This window comes from Ovis aries, chromosome 4, assembly GCF_016772045.2.
Source record: "Ovis aries strain OAR_USU_Benz2616 breed Rambouillet chromosome 4, ARS-UI_Ramb_v3.0, whole genome shotgun sequence".
Lineage (NCBI taxonomy): Eukaryota > Metazoa > Chordata > Mammalia > Artiodactyla > Bovidae > Ovis > Ovis aries.
In genome coordinates, this window is record NC_056057.1 from 76,005,467 (window position 1) to 76,021,438 (window position 15,972).

Sequence of the window (15,972 nt, forward strand, 5' to 3'; positions counted from 1 at the left end):
GTATTTCTGGAAAAGATGGCTCAAAACATTAAGCTGCTCATAAAATGGGTAAATTGACAGGAGTAAAATAATCTAGGAAATAATAAGGCCCAGTATATATGTATATTGAATATTGGAAAACTGGGGACTCTTTTTCAAACTGTTCATGGGGTTCTAAAGGCAAGAATACTGAAGTTGTTTGCCATTCCCTTCTCCAGTGGACCACATTGTGTCAGTATGACCCCATGAACAGTGTGAAAAGGCAAAATGATAGGATACTGAAAGAGGAACTCCCCAGGTCAGTAGGTGCCCAATATGCTACTGGAGATCAGTGGAGAAATAACTCCAGAAAGAATAAAGGGATGGAGTAAAAGCAAAAACAATATCCAGCTGTGGATGTGACTGGTGATAGAAGCAAGGTCCGATGCTGTAAAGAGCAGTATTGCATAGGAACCTGGAATGTCAGGTCCATGAATCAAGGCAAATTGGAAGTGGTCAAACAGGAGATGGCAAGAGTGAACATCAACATTCTAGGAATCAGCAAACTAAAATGGACTGGAATGGGTGAATTTAACTCAGATGACCATTATATCTACTACTGCGGGCAGGAATCCCTTAGAAGAAATGGAGTAGCCATCATGGTGAACAAAAGAGTCAGAAATGCAGTACTTGGATGCAGTCTCAAAAATGACAGAATGATCTCTGTTCGTTTCCAAGGCAAACCATTCAATATCACAGTAATCCAAGTCTATGCCCCAATCAGTAATGCAGAAGAAGCTGAAGTTGAACGGTTCTATGAAGACCTACAACACCTTTTAGAACTAATACTCCAAAAAGATGTCCTTTTCATTATAGGGGACTGGAATGCAAAAGTAGGAAGTCAAGAAACACCTGAGTAACAGGCAAATTTGGCCTTGGAATACAGAATGAAGCAGGGCAAAGACTAATAGAGTTTTGCCAAGAAAATGCACTGGTCATAGCAAACACCCTCTTCCAACAACACAAGAGAAGACTCTACACATGGACATCACCAAACGGTCAACACCAAAATCAGATTGATTATATTCTTTGCAGCCAAAGATGGAGAAGCTCTATACAGTCAACAAAAACAAGACCAGGAGCTGACTGTGGCTCAGATCATGAACTCCTTATTGCCAAATTCAGACTTAAATTGAAGAAAGTGGGGAAAACCACTAGACCAATCAGGTATGACCTAAATCAAATCCCTTATGATTATACAGTGGAAGTGAGAAATAGATTTAAGGGATTAGATCTGATAGATAGAGTGCCTGAAGAACTATGGACAGAGGTTCGTGACATTGCACAGGAGACAGGGATCAAGACCATATCCCATGGAAAAGAAATACAAAAAAGCAAAATGGCTGTCTGAGGAGGCCTTACAAATAGCTGTGAAAAGAAGAAAAGCAAAAAGCTAAGGAGAAAAGGAAAGATATAAGCATCTGAATGCAGAGTTCCAAAGAATAACAAGAAGAGATAAGAAAGCCTTCCTCAGCAATCAATGCAAAGAAATAGAGGAAAACAACAGAATGGGAAAGACTAGAGATCTCTTCAAGCAAATTAGAGACACCAAGGGAACATTTCATGCAAAAATGGGTTTGATAAAGGACAGAAATGGTATGCACCTAACAGAAGTAGAAGATATTAAGAAGAGGTGACAAGAATACACAGAAGAACTATACAAAAGATCTTCATGACCAAGATAATTACGATGGTGTGATCACTCACGTAGAGCCAGATATCCTGGAATGTGAAGTCAAGTGGGCCTTAGAAAGCATCACTACAAAGAAAGCTAGTGGAGGTGATGGAATTCCAGTTGAGCTATTTCAAATCCTGAAAGATGATGCTGTGAAAGTGCTGCACTCAATATGCCAGCAAATTTGGAAAACTCAGCGGTGGTCAAAGGACTGGAAAAGGTCAGTTTTCATTCCAATCCCAAAGAAGGCAATGCCAAAGAATGCTCAAACTACCGCACAATTGCACTCATCTCACATGCTAGTAAAGTAATGCTCAAAATTCTCCAAGCCAGGCCTCAGCAATACATGAACTGTGAACTTCCAGAAGTTCAAGCTGGTTTTAGAATAGCAGAGGGACCAGAGATCAAATTGCCAACATCCACTGGAACATGGAAAAATCAAGAGAGTTCCAGAAAAACATCTATTTCTGCTTTATTGACTATGCCAAAGCCTTTGACTGTGTGGATCACAAGAAACTGTGGAAAATTCTGAAAGAAATGGGAATACCAGACCACCTGACCTGCCTCTTGAGAAACCTGTACGCAGGTCAGGAAGCAACAGTTAGAACTAGACATGGAACAACAGACTGGTTCCAAATAGGAAAAGAAGTACATCAATGCTGTATATTGTCATCCTGCTTATTTAACTTATATGCAGAGTACATCATGAGAAACGCTGGGCTGGAAGAAACACAAGCTGGAATCAAGTTTGCCGAGAGAAATATCAATCACCTCAGATATGCAGATGACACCACCCTTATGGCAGAAAGTGAAGAGGAACTAAGGAGCTTCTTGATGAAAGTGAGAGGAGAGTGAAAAAGTTGGCCTAAATCTCAACATTCAGAATATGAAGATCATGGCATCTGGTCCCATCACTTCATGGGAGATAGATGGGGAAACAGTGGAAACAGTGTCAGACTTTATTTTGGGGGGCTCCAAAATCACTGCCAGTGGTGATTGCAGCCATGAAATTAAAAGACGCTTACTCCTTGGAAGTAAAGTTATGACTAACCTAGACAGCATATTGAAAAGCAGAGACATTACTTTGCCAACAAAGGTCCATTTAGTCAAGGCTATGATTTTTCCAGTGGTTATGTATGGATGTGAGAGTTGGACTGTGAAGAAAGCTGAGCGCCGAAAAATTGATGCTTTTGAACTATGGTGTTGGAGAAGACTCTTGAGAGTCCCTTGGACTGCAAGGAGATCCAATCAGTCCATTCTGAAGGAGATCAACCCTGGGATTTCTTTGGAGGGAATGATGCTGAAGCTGAAACTCCAGTACTTTGGCCACCTCATGCGATGATTTGACTCATTGGAAAAACCTCTGATGCTGGGAGGGATTGTGGGCAGGAGGAGAAGGGGACGACCGAGGATGAGATGGCTGGATGGCATCACTGACTCGATGGACGCGTGTCTGAGTGAACTCTGGGAGTTGGTGATGGACAGGGAGGCCTGGCATGCCTGAATTCATGGGGTCGCAAGGAGTCGGATACGACTGAGCGACTGAACTGAACTGAACTGACTGGGGACTCCTTTATTAAATAATTGCTTAATAAAAATAAGAGAAATGTTGTCCTGGGCATTTTTAAGCCAATGACCTACTTTTTCCTTTTTGTCTTAACAAAGTATATTACAAATTTTAGAAAGGGCCTTTAAATAGTAATACCTTTGGTGAGCTGCTTAGAGAACAATACTTGATTGTTCAAATTTAATGAAAAGGAAAAGAGAGAGATTATAGAAAGCACATTTATGGTATCTTTCTCAGAGTCTCTGTTTATTAAACAGTTTTATTTCTTCTTTATTAAAATGTCCATCAATTCTTTTGTTCATTTACTGGAGCCTAAACCTCTAATTCTATCCTGAATTTGTGTGAGCTGTTTTAAATAATTTGACAACAATTTTATAAATTTACAGGAAACATTTCCCATCAACTTATATTTTTAAAAAACATAGAACTTCAAATTTTAACACTTTGACCTAAATAGTATTTATTTTGGAGTAATGTATGAAATTAAGTATTATAAAACACTTTGTTATTTGTCAACACTATCAATTCTAAAAAACATTTGTAGTAAAATAAATGGAAACCTCTTTTTTAGGGATAGTTGGATTTAGTTATAAAATTTCAACATCTTAAAGGACATTTCAGTTTTACTTAAATGTGTTTTAAGATAAATAACCTAAATTAAATATAATGTTAAAACAATAAAACAGATTTAAATGGGCTCCTGTTTAACATCTTTCTCACTCCTAATCTTCTCTGATCATTTTATAGTAATAAGGGTCAAACATGTATGTTTATAGAAACAGTAGTTATGTTTTGTTTCTTAAAGCTAGTTTCTTTCATGGGTATTAATAACAGGATTTGCAAAGTTGATGATGAATCAATTATTTCCAGAAAATGATTCTTAAACTGGGCATCAAAAAGATGATGAAATGACATGAAACCATGTCTTTGTGATTATTTTTCTTAATGAATGAAACAAAGAGGAAATTGTCTACTGAAAAAAAATTATATGGCTATACTTTTCTAAAAAGGAGTTCATATGAGAGGGATATAAAGTAGATATAATTGATCAAAAGAGAAATGAGCATTTTTTTGGCCCTTAAACAAGCTTATCTATCATAGCATAACAAATTGCTGCCAAATCGACAGCTTCAAAAAGTTTATTATCTGGCAGTTTTGTAAATTCAGTTATTTTGGCTTGGTGACTCTCATTCTGGTGTCATGCTTCTGCTCAGATAGTAGATGAGGCTGGAGTTATATGAAGACTTGCCCCGGACATCCAAGATGGCTTCTTCATTTCACACTTCAACTGGATAGGCCCTTCAGCCATCTCTCTCTTCCATGGCCTCTCTATGAGGCCAGGTTGGGTTTCCTCACAGCATAGTGGTCTAAAGTAAATTTTAAGTGGGTACTTGTTTCCCCTATAACATGAGCTCTGAGACCAAGGCAGAAGCTACAAGGCTTTTTGTGACTCAGTCTTAGATGTCACCAATCATCACCACTACTGCACTCATTTGTAAAATGCGCCAGCCCAGATTCACTGTGGAGGATACTGCACAAGGGTGGTAATTGCTATAACTTGTTCTTCTGACTAAATGCTCTTCCTCTACTTTGGAGAATTTAACTGTGTATTCAGACTAATAGCAGAGAATGAGAAAAGGGCAGAACAAACACCTGAAAGTGTTAGTTGCTCAGTCATGTCCTGCTCTTTGTGACTCCATGGACTGTACCCTGCAAGGCTACTCTGTCCAAGGGATTCTCCAGGCAAGAATACTAGAGTGGGTTGCCATTTCCTCCTCCAGGGCATCTTCCCAAGCCAGGGATCGAAGCTGGGTCTCCTGAATTGCAAGCGGATTACCCACTAAGCCACCAGAGAATCTCCCAACTGAATGATAACACAGGAAAGTTTGGCCCCTTGAAGGGCACATTTCTTTATTAAGTGCCAGATGTAATAACAACTTATCACACTATAACAGTGGGCATACTGAAAATGTTATAGAATTTTAGACCTTGAAGGGATTTGAAAGTCAATCTTTTTTTTTTCTGTTTCGTTTCTTGGCTACATTGCATGGCTTGCAGGACCTTAATTCTCTAACCAGGGACTGAACCTGTGCCATGGCAGTGAATGCACCAAGTCCTAACCACTGCACAACCAGGGAATTCCCAAAAGCAGATCTCTATTTCAAAGACATTCCAACTAAGGCCAAGAGTGGTTGAACAACTTGCTAAAGGTTTATATAAATCATTGAAGACATTCTAACTCTTAGTTTACAAATTTCCATGCAACATGCCTCCTCCTTTTATCCACGAGTATTTGAACTAAAAGGCTTCCCTGGTGTCTCAGACGATAAAGAATCCACCTGCAATGTGGGAGATCTGGGTTCGATCCCTGGGTTGGGAAGATCCCCTGGAGGAGGGCATGGCAACCCACTCAAGTATTTTTGCCTGGAGAATCCCCATGGACAGAAGAGCCTGGTGGGCTACAATTCATGGGATCGCAAAGAGTTGGACATGACTGAGCGAATAAGCACATTTGACCTAAAACTTTACTAACAAGACAACTGGTCCTAAGTATGATTTTCCTTATTAATTTTTAAGAGCTCAGAGAGTAACACCTGTGATGCATTAAAAAGTATATATAGAGAAAATAAGCCCAAGTTTATTCTAGGCTAATGATTCTCAAATTTGAGTAAAGTATGAACCCCTTTAAAAAAAAAAAGAAGAGAGAAAAACTCTCAATGGCCACATTATTGACTTAAATTTCTTTTTTTAAAAAACTACATGATTACAGTTTTGTATCATACTTCAATTATATATTTGTATTATAGTTCAAATACAAAACTTTGTGTAAAATTCTTAGGATTAGAACATGTACATAACTATGAAACCAAAACAAATGTGCAAGTTTGTTAAATAATATCTAACACATATACTAGTTAGTGGATAATAGCCACTTTATATGTAGCAACTCATTTAATACCCACAATAACTCTATAAGGTTGGAGACTCATTTGATAGATGAGAAATCAAGATACATCTGGTCAGTGGGGACCTGGGTTTCACAATTAATTGAGTATGAAAAATATTGTTGTACAGAAATTAAATTGCTGCTTGTAAATTGAGTGTGGTACTGACTGTACTTCTGTAGACCTTCTGGGTTTAACATACTTAAAATGAGCACTTGAAAAGATACAGGTACCCCAATGTTCATAGCAATATTATTTACAATTGCTAAGACATGGAAGCAACTTAAGTGTTCATCAATAGATGAATGGATAAAGAAGAAATGGCATATATACTGTAGGTACACACGCAGAGAGAGAAATACTACTCAGCCATAAAAAAGAATGAAATTTTGCCATTCACAACAACATGATGGACTTGGAGGGCATTATGCTAAGTAAAATAAGTCAAAGAAAGAAAGACAAATACTGTATGATATCACCTATATGCGGAATTTAAAACATATAAGAAACTAGTGAGTATAACAAAAAAGAAGCAGAGTCATGGATATAGAGAACAGACTAGTGATCACCAGTGGGGAGAGGGGCAACATGGGGGTAGGGCTTAAGAGGTACAAAGTATTAGGTATAAAATAAGCTACAGGGATATATTGTGCAACACAGGGAACATAGCCAATATTTTATAATAACTATAAATGGAATATAACCTTTAAAAATTGTGAATCACTATATTATATACCTATAACTTATGTAAGATAAATTTTTAATTAAAATGTGTTGGAGAGTGACTAATTTCTCCCATCCCTTTTTTCTCTTCTGTCAGCTGTTAACTACACCTTGAAAAAGCACAAATTAATGTTATTTGGTATTCACTTGAAGCAAATGTCTTCTTAGAAACTAAGTCCACAGATACATTAGAATCATTTGTCCATTTTATAAATCATTTGTCCATTTTATAATTGGATCATTTTATAATTGGTATTTGTCTTTTTATTGTTCAGCTCTAAGATCTCTCATTAGACTTTGACAGGGTGATATTGCTAGGCACCAATGCCATGATAAATGCAAAAAAACATGCCTTCAGAAATTGCATACTTGTACTCGGTTACAAAGTGGTCATCTATGAGATCCAGAATCAAATCTACTTTTACTGAAATTTTGTAGATTATAATTAAAAATACACATTTTAAATGTTTAATAAAATACTGATATCAGAAATATTCCTTCCACTTACTATAGCAAAGAGCAAATTTTTCAGAGAGGTTAAAGCAGTGTTAGTTGCAATAGCAAAAGAATAAAAAAATGTATTTTCCTAAAGCTCAGGGTAAAGAAAACAATTCTATACTAATATTATGGACTATAGCAATTAAAAATTATAAGCATCTGGACTATATTGATGTATGCAAAGTCATTCATGAAACAATGTTAGCCACAAAATATGTCTTAAATAGACATACACTCATACATTCTAATAGATTTATAAATGTGTCTACATCATTTTGTCTTCAGACAAAATCTATGAAACATATTTTTATAAATCTACCAAAATTTATTAATGTACTTATAAATGTATATAATTTTGTCTTCAATCTATTTCAAATGTATTATATATAAATTTATTAAAGTACATGAATATTCATTGACAAAAAATGTAAGGTAATGTTAACAGAATTTTTTGTTTATTGGTTTCAGAGAGTAGTGTTTCACAAAAATGGTTCTATTTCATTAATATTCAGTCCTCAAAAAAGTTTGGGAATTTGTTGGGGAGAAGTAAAGGAAATGTCTTTTAGGTAGAAATTCTTGGAGCCTTTAACCCACTAATTTGCATTGTGAATCTCTAAATAAAGACGTTCATCATATTATTTATCTGTTATTATCTGTTATTTTCATCATGATTTACGTTTATTTTACTTGTGTAAACAAATTTGTGTAAATCTCATTTGTACTTGTTCACTAATTTATTGTCCCCAAACTATCAATTCTAACAGGACAGGTAAGTATGTCTGTTCTTCACCATTTCTCAAGTGCCTTAGCCAGGGCACACAGCAGGAGCTCAATAAACACTTTTGTAGTGAATGTATTACTTGGAAGAGCATTTTGAGGGACTAGAGCTTGAAGTTACATACTTTGGAAATGACCACTCTAAAGTTATTCAATTGTATAATAACTTCAAAGAAAATACTGTGTGAACATCTCTAAGCCATTAGAAATCCATTTAATAACTTATTGCTGTACTTCAGTGGAATCTATTACTACTTCATGGAACTAAAGGGATTTCTCACAGAGCATGTCATGACCTGGAAAAATCTTGCGAAATCATTTTTATACTCTGCAACTCCAAATGACAACTGTAGTAAAAATGACAGTAACCATGGAAGAAGTTGAAAGGAATCATGTTTGCATCAACACCAACAATTCTGGGGAACACATCTGGTGGCATGAGATTTTCCATTGAGAACGTCTTATTTTAATAGTTCAAGTAGACATGTCTTCTGGAAATTGCAAATTACTGACTCACTGGTTCTCTTTTAGGGTAAGCGATTTCACATATAACTTGATCTTTTTCAATAGTTCAAATCCATGTTAAGACAGCTATTAAAAATATTTAAAATATATGTCTTACCTACCTGTTTGATAATAATTTATAGTTTAGGATACTTAAAAATCCTTTGTGTTAATAACCCTTGTGGAAGTTATATAATGCTATTGTATATTTTAAGAACATGGGAAAGCTAAACACTTCATCAACTATTGTTTCATGAATTTCGTCTACCTGCCCTATAGACGTGTTAAAAATACTAATTTCATTATTTCAGAGTAGTGTTGAAGCAAAATAATAAAAACTGATATAAAATTTAATTATTTTTTCCCAGTTACCAACGTGGGAAGAATTTTACCAGATGCCAGTGCCACCACATCATGACACATCATTAACGGGTAGCTCATGCCTAAACTTTTGAACTTAATATTTGGTTGTGGGGGAGGGGCACATGTCAAGTCAAACAAAGAATGTATTTCCAAAGCAGCATTTGCAAAGGTTAATCTCGGTATAGACTGCAAAGGGGAAAGTGCAGTGTCCAGTAATCGATCCAAGACCTGCTTCAAGAGTTTTCCCCCCCTGGTTAATAAAACACCGGAAGAGATTATTTTTTAAACTTAAATTTGCTGAAATGGGGATTTACTGATGTATGAAAACGAATTCCCCAAATTTGAGAATCTTCAGTAAATCGATTTGACATTTGAAAATAAAGATCTCTTGCTTCTGCCTGCATCTTCGGCGCAAAAGATGAAGGATACCTGGCTATTTGGCAATCTGCGGGGTTGGCGGGGGCGGGGGGGGGGGTGGGGGTGGGGGTATTTACATAATCCTTAAACCAAATGTGGCCTTACAGCTCAGGAATCCTCTGAACACTCAAGGCCATTGTGGCCTAGGCAGTTAAGTGGCTTTCCCAGGAACCCAGGTATCCTATCTCACCTGCAGTTCCCCGCCCCCCCACTCCCTACCTAACCCTCTTTTTCTCCTACACCAAGCTCAAGCACCACCAGCTAGAGTGAAGGTCAAAGCTAACAAACTGCTATGTGGTCCGCCAGCTCTGAGGGTTCTCTCCTATCCCAGGGAGTTGTTAAATGTTGTTTATGAAAGGGCATTTGTGAACATTTTATTCCAAGGACAGAGGCAAGCCAAAAGATGATTTGGGTGGGTAGAGGTGAGGGAAAGAACACGTACAGGATAAAAAGCGCAGTTTCTTGGAGACTTGTCAGGAACTGAGAGTGGCGAGAGCGGGGGTGTAATTAAAAGCTGAGTCTAGACTGGAAAAGGCGCTGTACAGCACACAAGCAATGGAGGAGAAAAGTGGGTTCAACTGTTCTAAACCGCTTCAAAATGAATCCTGGCGGAGCCCTGCAGGGAGGCTCAGGCCACGGGTGGAGGGATACTCAGCGGCTCCCAGGAGGTGCAGGGGATGCGGGAAGCGCCAAGCTGGCACCGTACAACCAGCACTCTCCGCCGCTTTGCTTGCACTTCTTGATGGTCCACATACTCCCGGGCTGTCCCCATATCTTCCCCTCACCCTCTCCGAGCTCTCCGACTCCTCCCCCACCGCCTCAGCTCTCCCACCTAGCCCGCTAGAGGTCCCCGGTCCCGCTCCGCGCTCTGCCCGCTCCCAGCGCGCAGCCCCTAGTGGCGGGTCTTGCGAGGCCGGCCTCCGCGCGCCTCCCTCCCTCCATCTCCCTCCCTCCTCGCCGTGCTCCCCAGCCCTGCGCGATCCAGCTTGGGGAGGCGGGGAAGCTGCCCGAGCGCGACCGCAGCGGCAGCCACCCTGCAAGCCGCCAGCCGGAGGCACGGTCCCTAGGCCCTGGAGCCCGGGGAGGCCCCCGGGGAATCGGCACTGCTGGAGAGAGCTGCGAGGCCCGCCCCTGCCCGGCGCGGAGGGCGCGGAGGTGAGTCTGTTGGGGAGAGCGCCAGGCGCGGTGGCAGCTGCAGAGTTGGGGGTCAAGATGCGGTCGGTGCCAAGCGCTGCATGCCTCTTTCCCAGGATTCTGCGGCGTCCGCTCTGAGCTTCTGGGGTTCCTGATCGCCTGGTACCTTGAGGCAGGGAGTAGGGAGGGAGTCTGTTCCATGGATTCCGACCCCTACTTCCCCGAGCTCCCAGAAAGTCCTGGGGTTGGTTGGGCCCAGGGGAAGGGAGGCCAGGAGAGACACTGTCCCAGGTAGGATGTGGCCCAAGGGAACGAAGGGAAAGGACGTACAGGTTACCTTAACCTGCCTGATACTCTTCTATCCACTTTAGGTTCAGGCAGCGTATTTCACTGAAGATCCGGCAGCGCTGCTTTGCGAACGTGTATATCTTTCTAGTAGTCATTTTGTTTATCACCCAATGAGGTGACGGTGGTGTGTTTAGGCCATTATGTGTTAGAAAGTAATTGGCCTCTTCTTTGAGTGTCCTAAATTATCTAAGCCCTGTATTCAGCCACAGCCAAAACTTGTTGAAAATTATGGCCTAAAAATCTTGCTCTTAAAATAGAGCAGAGAGATAAAGGGAATTTTTGTCGAGAGATTTCCAATTATTATCTTCCTTACTGCCTTAGAGAAGGATTGGTGTCAGTTTTTGCTCCTCAGGCAGTGTATTTTTTAGATGGAAAAACTTGTTCCAGGTCATGGTTAATTATCACTCATCACCTTGAAAGTGGGAGAAGTAGAATTTCAACTCCTGCCCCACCCCCACCCTCTTGACTCTGATTGGATTCTAGTCCTGCTAACAACCCCCGCGCTGGGAGCCTTTTTAGTTCTCTGCAAACCACATCCCCGCCACACCCACACACTTTTTTCACCTATATTATTTCTTCATCGTGTTGATCTCCATTTATTTTTTCTTTCTCTAAGTCTCTTTATTTTTTAGTCTGCAGCTGTCTCTGTTTCTCTTCAGAAGAAAAATACCCATCCTAGAGATTTTGCAGGATATTTAGAAACATAATTTGAAAGGCTACAGTTTCTTTGTCTTAGCTAGTCAGACTTGGGAGGGGGGCAGTGTGAGGGGGTAGGGGGTGGAGAGGTGTTGAGGGAGTGAGACAATATTAGTAATGATGAATTGAGCAAATTGTGCAGAAAGGAAATGAAAGGCTATATATCCAGGTCACTTTTTATTATCTAGTGACATGGAAAACAGACTTATAGTGAGTGAGCAAAATTATATTTCAATACTGCAGTTTCAGTGAAGAACATATTCAGGGCATCAGGGAGATGCATTTATTCTGTGTTCAGCCAGGAACCATGACATTGACTTAACTATGACATTGATTTATCACCCCTTTTGGGCCTGTGGGCTTGCTGTCTTCATCAGCAAAATGAGGAATCTTTATTATATCTCTTTTGTCCATGACATTTTTGGATGCATTTGACAAAGGAAGAATATTTATCTTATTCTTACGTACTATGTGTCAGAAACTGTGGAGGGAGTGATGGACAAGACAAACATGGTTCTACCCTCAGGGAGCTGATTTTCCAGTCAGGAAAATAGTAATGAGGGAGTTGGTGATGGACAGGGAGGCCTGGCGTGCTGCAATTCATGGGTTCGCAAAGAGTCAGACACGACTGAGCGACTGAACTGAACTGAAAGAATAATTACATAAGAAAGGAAAATTAACAGGGGCTCAAAACAAAACAAACGGAGTGAATCATTTTACTGAAGAGACATGATAGCCTGTTCACAGGATAAGAAAGTGATTGGTCCTTTCTACGTCAAGAAAAGGATTCTGTGACTGGAACATAGGGAGGAACAGTCATACAGGATGATATTGAAGAGTTATACTGGGGCTAGCTAGTCCATTCAGAGCCTTCAGGTCAGGTTCATGTAGGTCAGAAAGGTGTGTGAGTGAGGGCTGAGTTGTGTCCAACTCTTTGTGGCCCCATGGACTATAGCTGGCCAGGCTCCTCTGTCCGTGGAATTTTCCAGGCAAGAATAGTGGAGTGGATTGCCATTTTCTTCCCCCGGGATCTTCCTGACCCAGGCATTGAACCCATGTCTCCTGAATTGGCAGGCAGATTCTTTACCACTACCACCGCCACCTGGGAAACCTGTAGCTCAGAAAGGTGACTGTAGTTCAAAATGAAACACGAGGCCATTGATTTTTAAGGAGGTGAAAGATATCATCTGATCTGCATTTTAAGACAATCTTAGCTGCTACCTGGAGAATGGTTTGGAAAGAAGCGAAGAAAGAAGTAGAGAGACCCACTAGAAAATGTCTGCAGAGTTCAGGTGAAAGATGAGAGAGACTTGGATTAAGCTGGTGTCATTGGAGAGAGATTTTTAAGAAATATTTTGGAAAACAGAAGTTGGTGTTGGGTTTTTACGTTAAGGGTGAGGGAAAGCAAGGACTTGAAGTTCACTTCTAGATTTCTGGCTTGACCAAATGATGGGTATGTGTGCTTAGTTGCTCAGTTTTGTCTGACTCTTTGCAACCCCATGGACTGTAACCTGCCAGGCTCCTCTGTCTATGGGATTTTCCAGGCAAAAATACTAGAGTGGGTAGCCATTCCCTTCTCTAGGGGATTTTCCTGACCCAGGGATCGAACCCACGTATCCTGCTTTGCAGGAGGATTCTTTACCACCTCAGCTACCAGGGAAGCCCAAATGGTGGGTAATGATATCATTTACTGAGAGGAGAAAATTTGGATGAATGTGAATAGATCTGAGTAGAAAAAGCTGTTTCATTTTGAACCTGTTAAGTTAGAGATGTCTCTGAGGAGATCATAACAAAAGCTGCTTGGAAGGAGAAAAGGGATGGTGTCCAGGCCAGAAATGGACAGATGTCCTTTGATAGGTGAGATTGATAATGGTGAATTTAAGGTGAGCTGAGTTTTCAGATTTTTCTGTAGCAGCTTTCACCAACTTGAATACAGATAACAGTGAAAATGGATAGCTGGGTTCTTCCACAACTAGAGATTTTCCAAGTGGATGTGATGGAAAGGAACTATAACAGAATACCACTGCCTGGATAGCTTAAACCACAGACATTTATTTCTCACAGTTCTGGAGGCTGGCGATTCCCAGATCAAGACACTGGAAGATTCAGTCTGGTAGGGGCCCACTTCCTGGTTCATAGACTTCTCTCTGTGACCTCATGGTGGATGGGAAAAGAGAGCTCTCTGGGCTCTATTTTATCCAGTTGATAAGGGTTCCACCCTTGTGACCTAATCCCCTCCCAAAGGCTGTGCATACTAACACCCTCCCATTGGGAGTTAGGATTTCAACATATAGTTTGGTTAGGGTAATAAACATTTAGTGTGTAACAAGAGTCCATCTTTTTAAGTGAGTAATGATAAATACACACTGTGAAATCTAGGATAGATAAAGAAACCAGTAGAGTGAGAATATAGTAAACAGATCAGATTTCTCCTGCTATCTGGAATTATCAGTGTGAGTATTTAACTAAATTATTGGAAAGACCAAGACATAGTGCTTGGAGATATCTGAGGTGAGGTGGAGGCAAAGATTCGTTGCCTTAGATGAAGGAAATGAGGCCCTGAGACTGAATGGTTCATCCATTTGAATGATGAAGTGGTCGGCAAACAACTGCTGGGGCAGAGAGGAAGACTGTGTTAGAATTGGGGGCCAAAGTCACTAGTAATGATGAATAAGCCAGAAATCAGTAGATGATAGCAGTGAGCATAGGAAGAGGATGTTTAACTTTGCCATGAGCTTCAAAGGAGCTTGGGGTTTGCAGGACAGAAGAAGAAAGGTTCAGTAAAGCCTGCAAAGTAAAAAATACACCAACCTCATTGCCTAGCCCCAGAGAATTACTTTTTCTTGGTAACACATCCAAATCAGCAGGCTTTGAAAGTCGTTAAGATCTCTGAGAACAACAGTCCTTTCAGAGTTATTATCATCCAACAATTAATGTTCTAGATGTTTGTGAAACAAATGTGGTTCTGTTTTATAAAATTAATATAGCACAATAGCTGCCATTCAGCCAGAGGAATGTCAAGGAAACGTCACAAAATTGAAAATCTTAGGAGGTGATGTATCTGAGTGTAATAGAATTCTCTTAGCTTGATGATATACTTCAGGTGGAAGCAGTGACAAATTTCTTCTTCTTGGGCTCTAAAATCACTGGATGGTGACTGCAGCCAGAAATTAGAAGACAGTTGCTTCTTGGAAGGAAAGCTATGACAAACCTAGACAGTGTATTGAAAAGCAAAGATATCATCTTGCCAACAAAGGTCTGTATAGTCAAGGATATTGTTTTTCCAGTACTCATGCATTGATGTGAGAGTTGGACCATAAAGAAGGCTGAGCACCGAAGATTTGATGCTCTTTAGCTGTGGTGCTGGAGAAGACTCTTGAGAGTCCCTTGGATAGCAAGGAGATCAAACCAGTCAATCCTAAAGGAAATCAACCCTGAATACTCACTGTAATGACTGATGCTGAAGCTCCAATACTTTGGCTACCTGATGTGAGCAACTGACTCCCTGGAAAAGAGCCTGATGCTGGGAAAGACTGAAGGCAGAAGGAGAAGAGGACGACAGAGGATGAGATGGTTGGATGGCATCACCGATTCAATGGACATGAACTTGAGCAACCTCTAGAAGGTGGTGAGGGGCAGGGAAGCCTGGTGTGCTGCAGTCCATGGGATTGCAAAGAGTTGGACAAGACTTGGCAACTAAACAACAACAACAACATACTTCAGGGATTAAATGCATACATCAAGTCAAAGGTCCACTCAGGAAAACTGTGACCTTGAAATTTCAAGGAACCTGGGTACTACTTAAATCATACTGTTAAATAAAGCTCACAAATTTGAAGTGTCATACTGTTAAATATAAACTAGCAATTCCCATTATTATATAGCTATAAGTCTTAGAAACTAAGAGTTTTGCCAAGAGAATGCACTAGTCATAGCAAACACCCTCTTCCAACAACACAAGAGAAGACTCTACACATGGACATCACCAAATGGTCAACACCAAAATCAGATTGATTATATTCTTTGCATCCAAAGATGAAGAAGCTCTATACAGTTAGCAAAAACAAGACTGGGAGCTGACCGTGGTTCAGATCATGAACTCCTTATTGCCAAATTCAGACTTAAATTGAAGAAAGTGGGGAAAACCACTAGACCATTCAGGGATGACCTAAATCAAATCCCTTATGAGTATACAGTGGAAGTGAGAAATAGATTTAAGGGACTAGATCTAATAGATAGAGTGCCTGATGAACTATGGATGGAGGTTCATGACTTTGTACAGGAGACAGGGATCAAGACCATCCTCA

At 40.2% G+C, this 15,972-nt stretch overlaps 1 protein-coding gene and 1 pseudogene across 3 annotated transcripts in view; both read left to right on the plus strand.

Annotated features, from left to right (window-relative positions):
• The first annotated feature begins 374 nt into the window (after positions 1-374).
• On the plus strand, positions 375-9,162 carry LOC132659653 (craniofacial development protein 2-like; annotated as a pseudogene).
• A 1,293-nt stretch (positions 9,163-10,455) lies between these two features.
• Positions 10,456-15,972, plus strand: part of STEAP2 (STEAP2 metalloreductase) — a 31,924-nt gene continuing 26,407 nt past the window's right edge. For all 3 annotated transcript variants that reach the window (XM_060415054.1, XM_060415055.1, XM_004007966.5), the window contains exon 1: positions 10,456-10,642. The gene's annotated coding sequence lies outside the window, so the exon portion shown is untranslated. The remainder of the gene's footprint in view (positions 10,643-15,972) is intronic.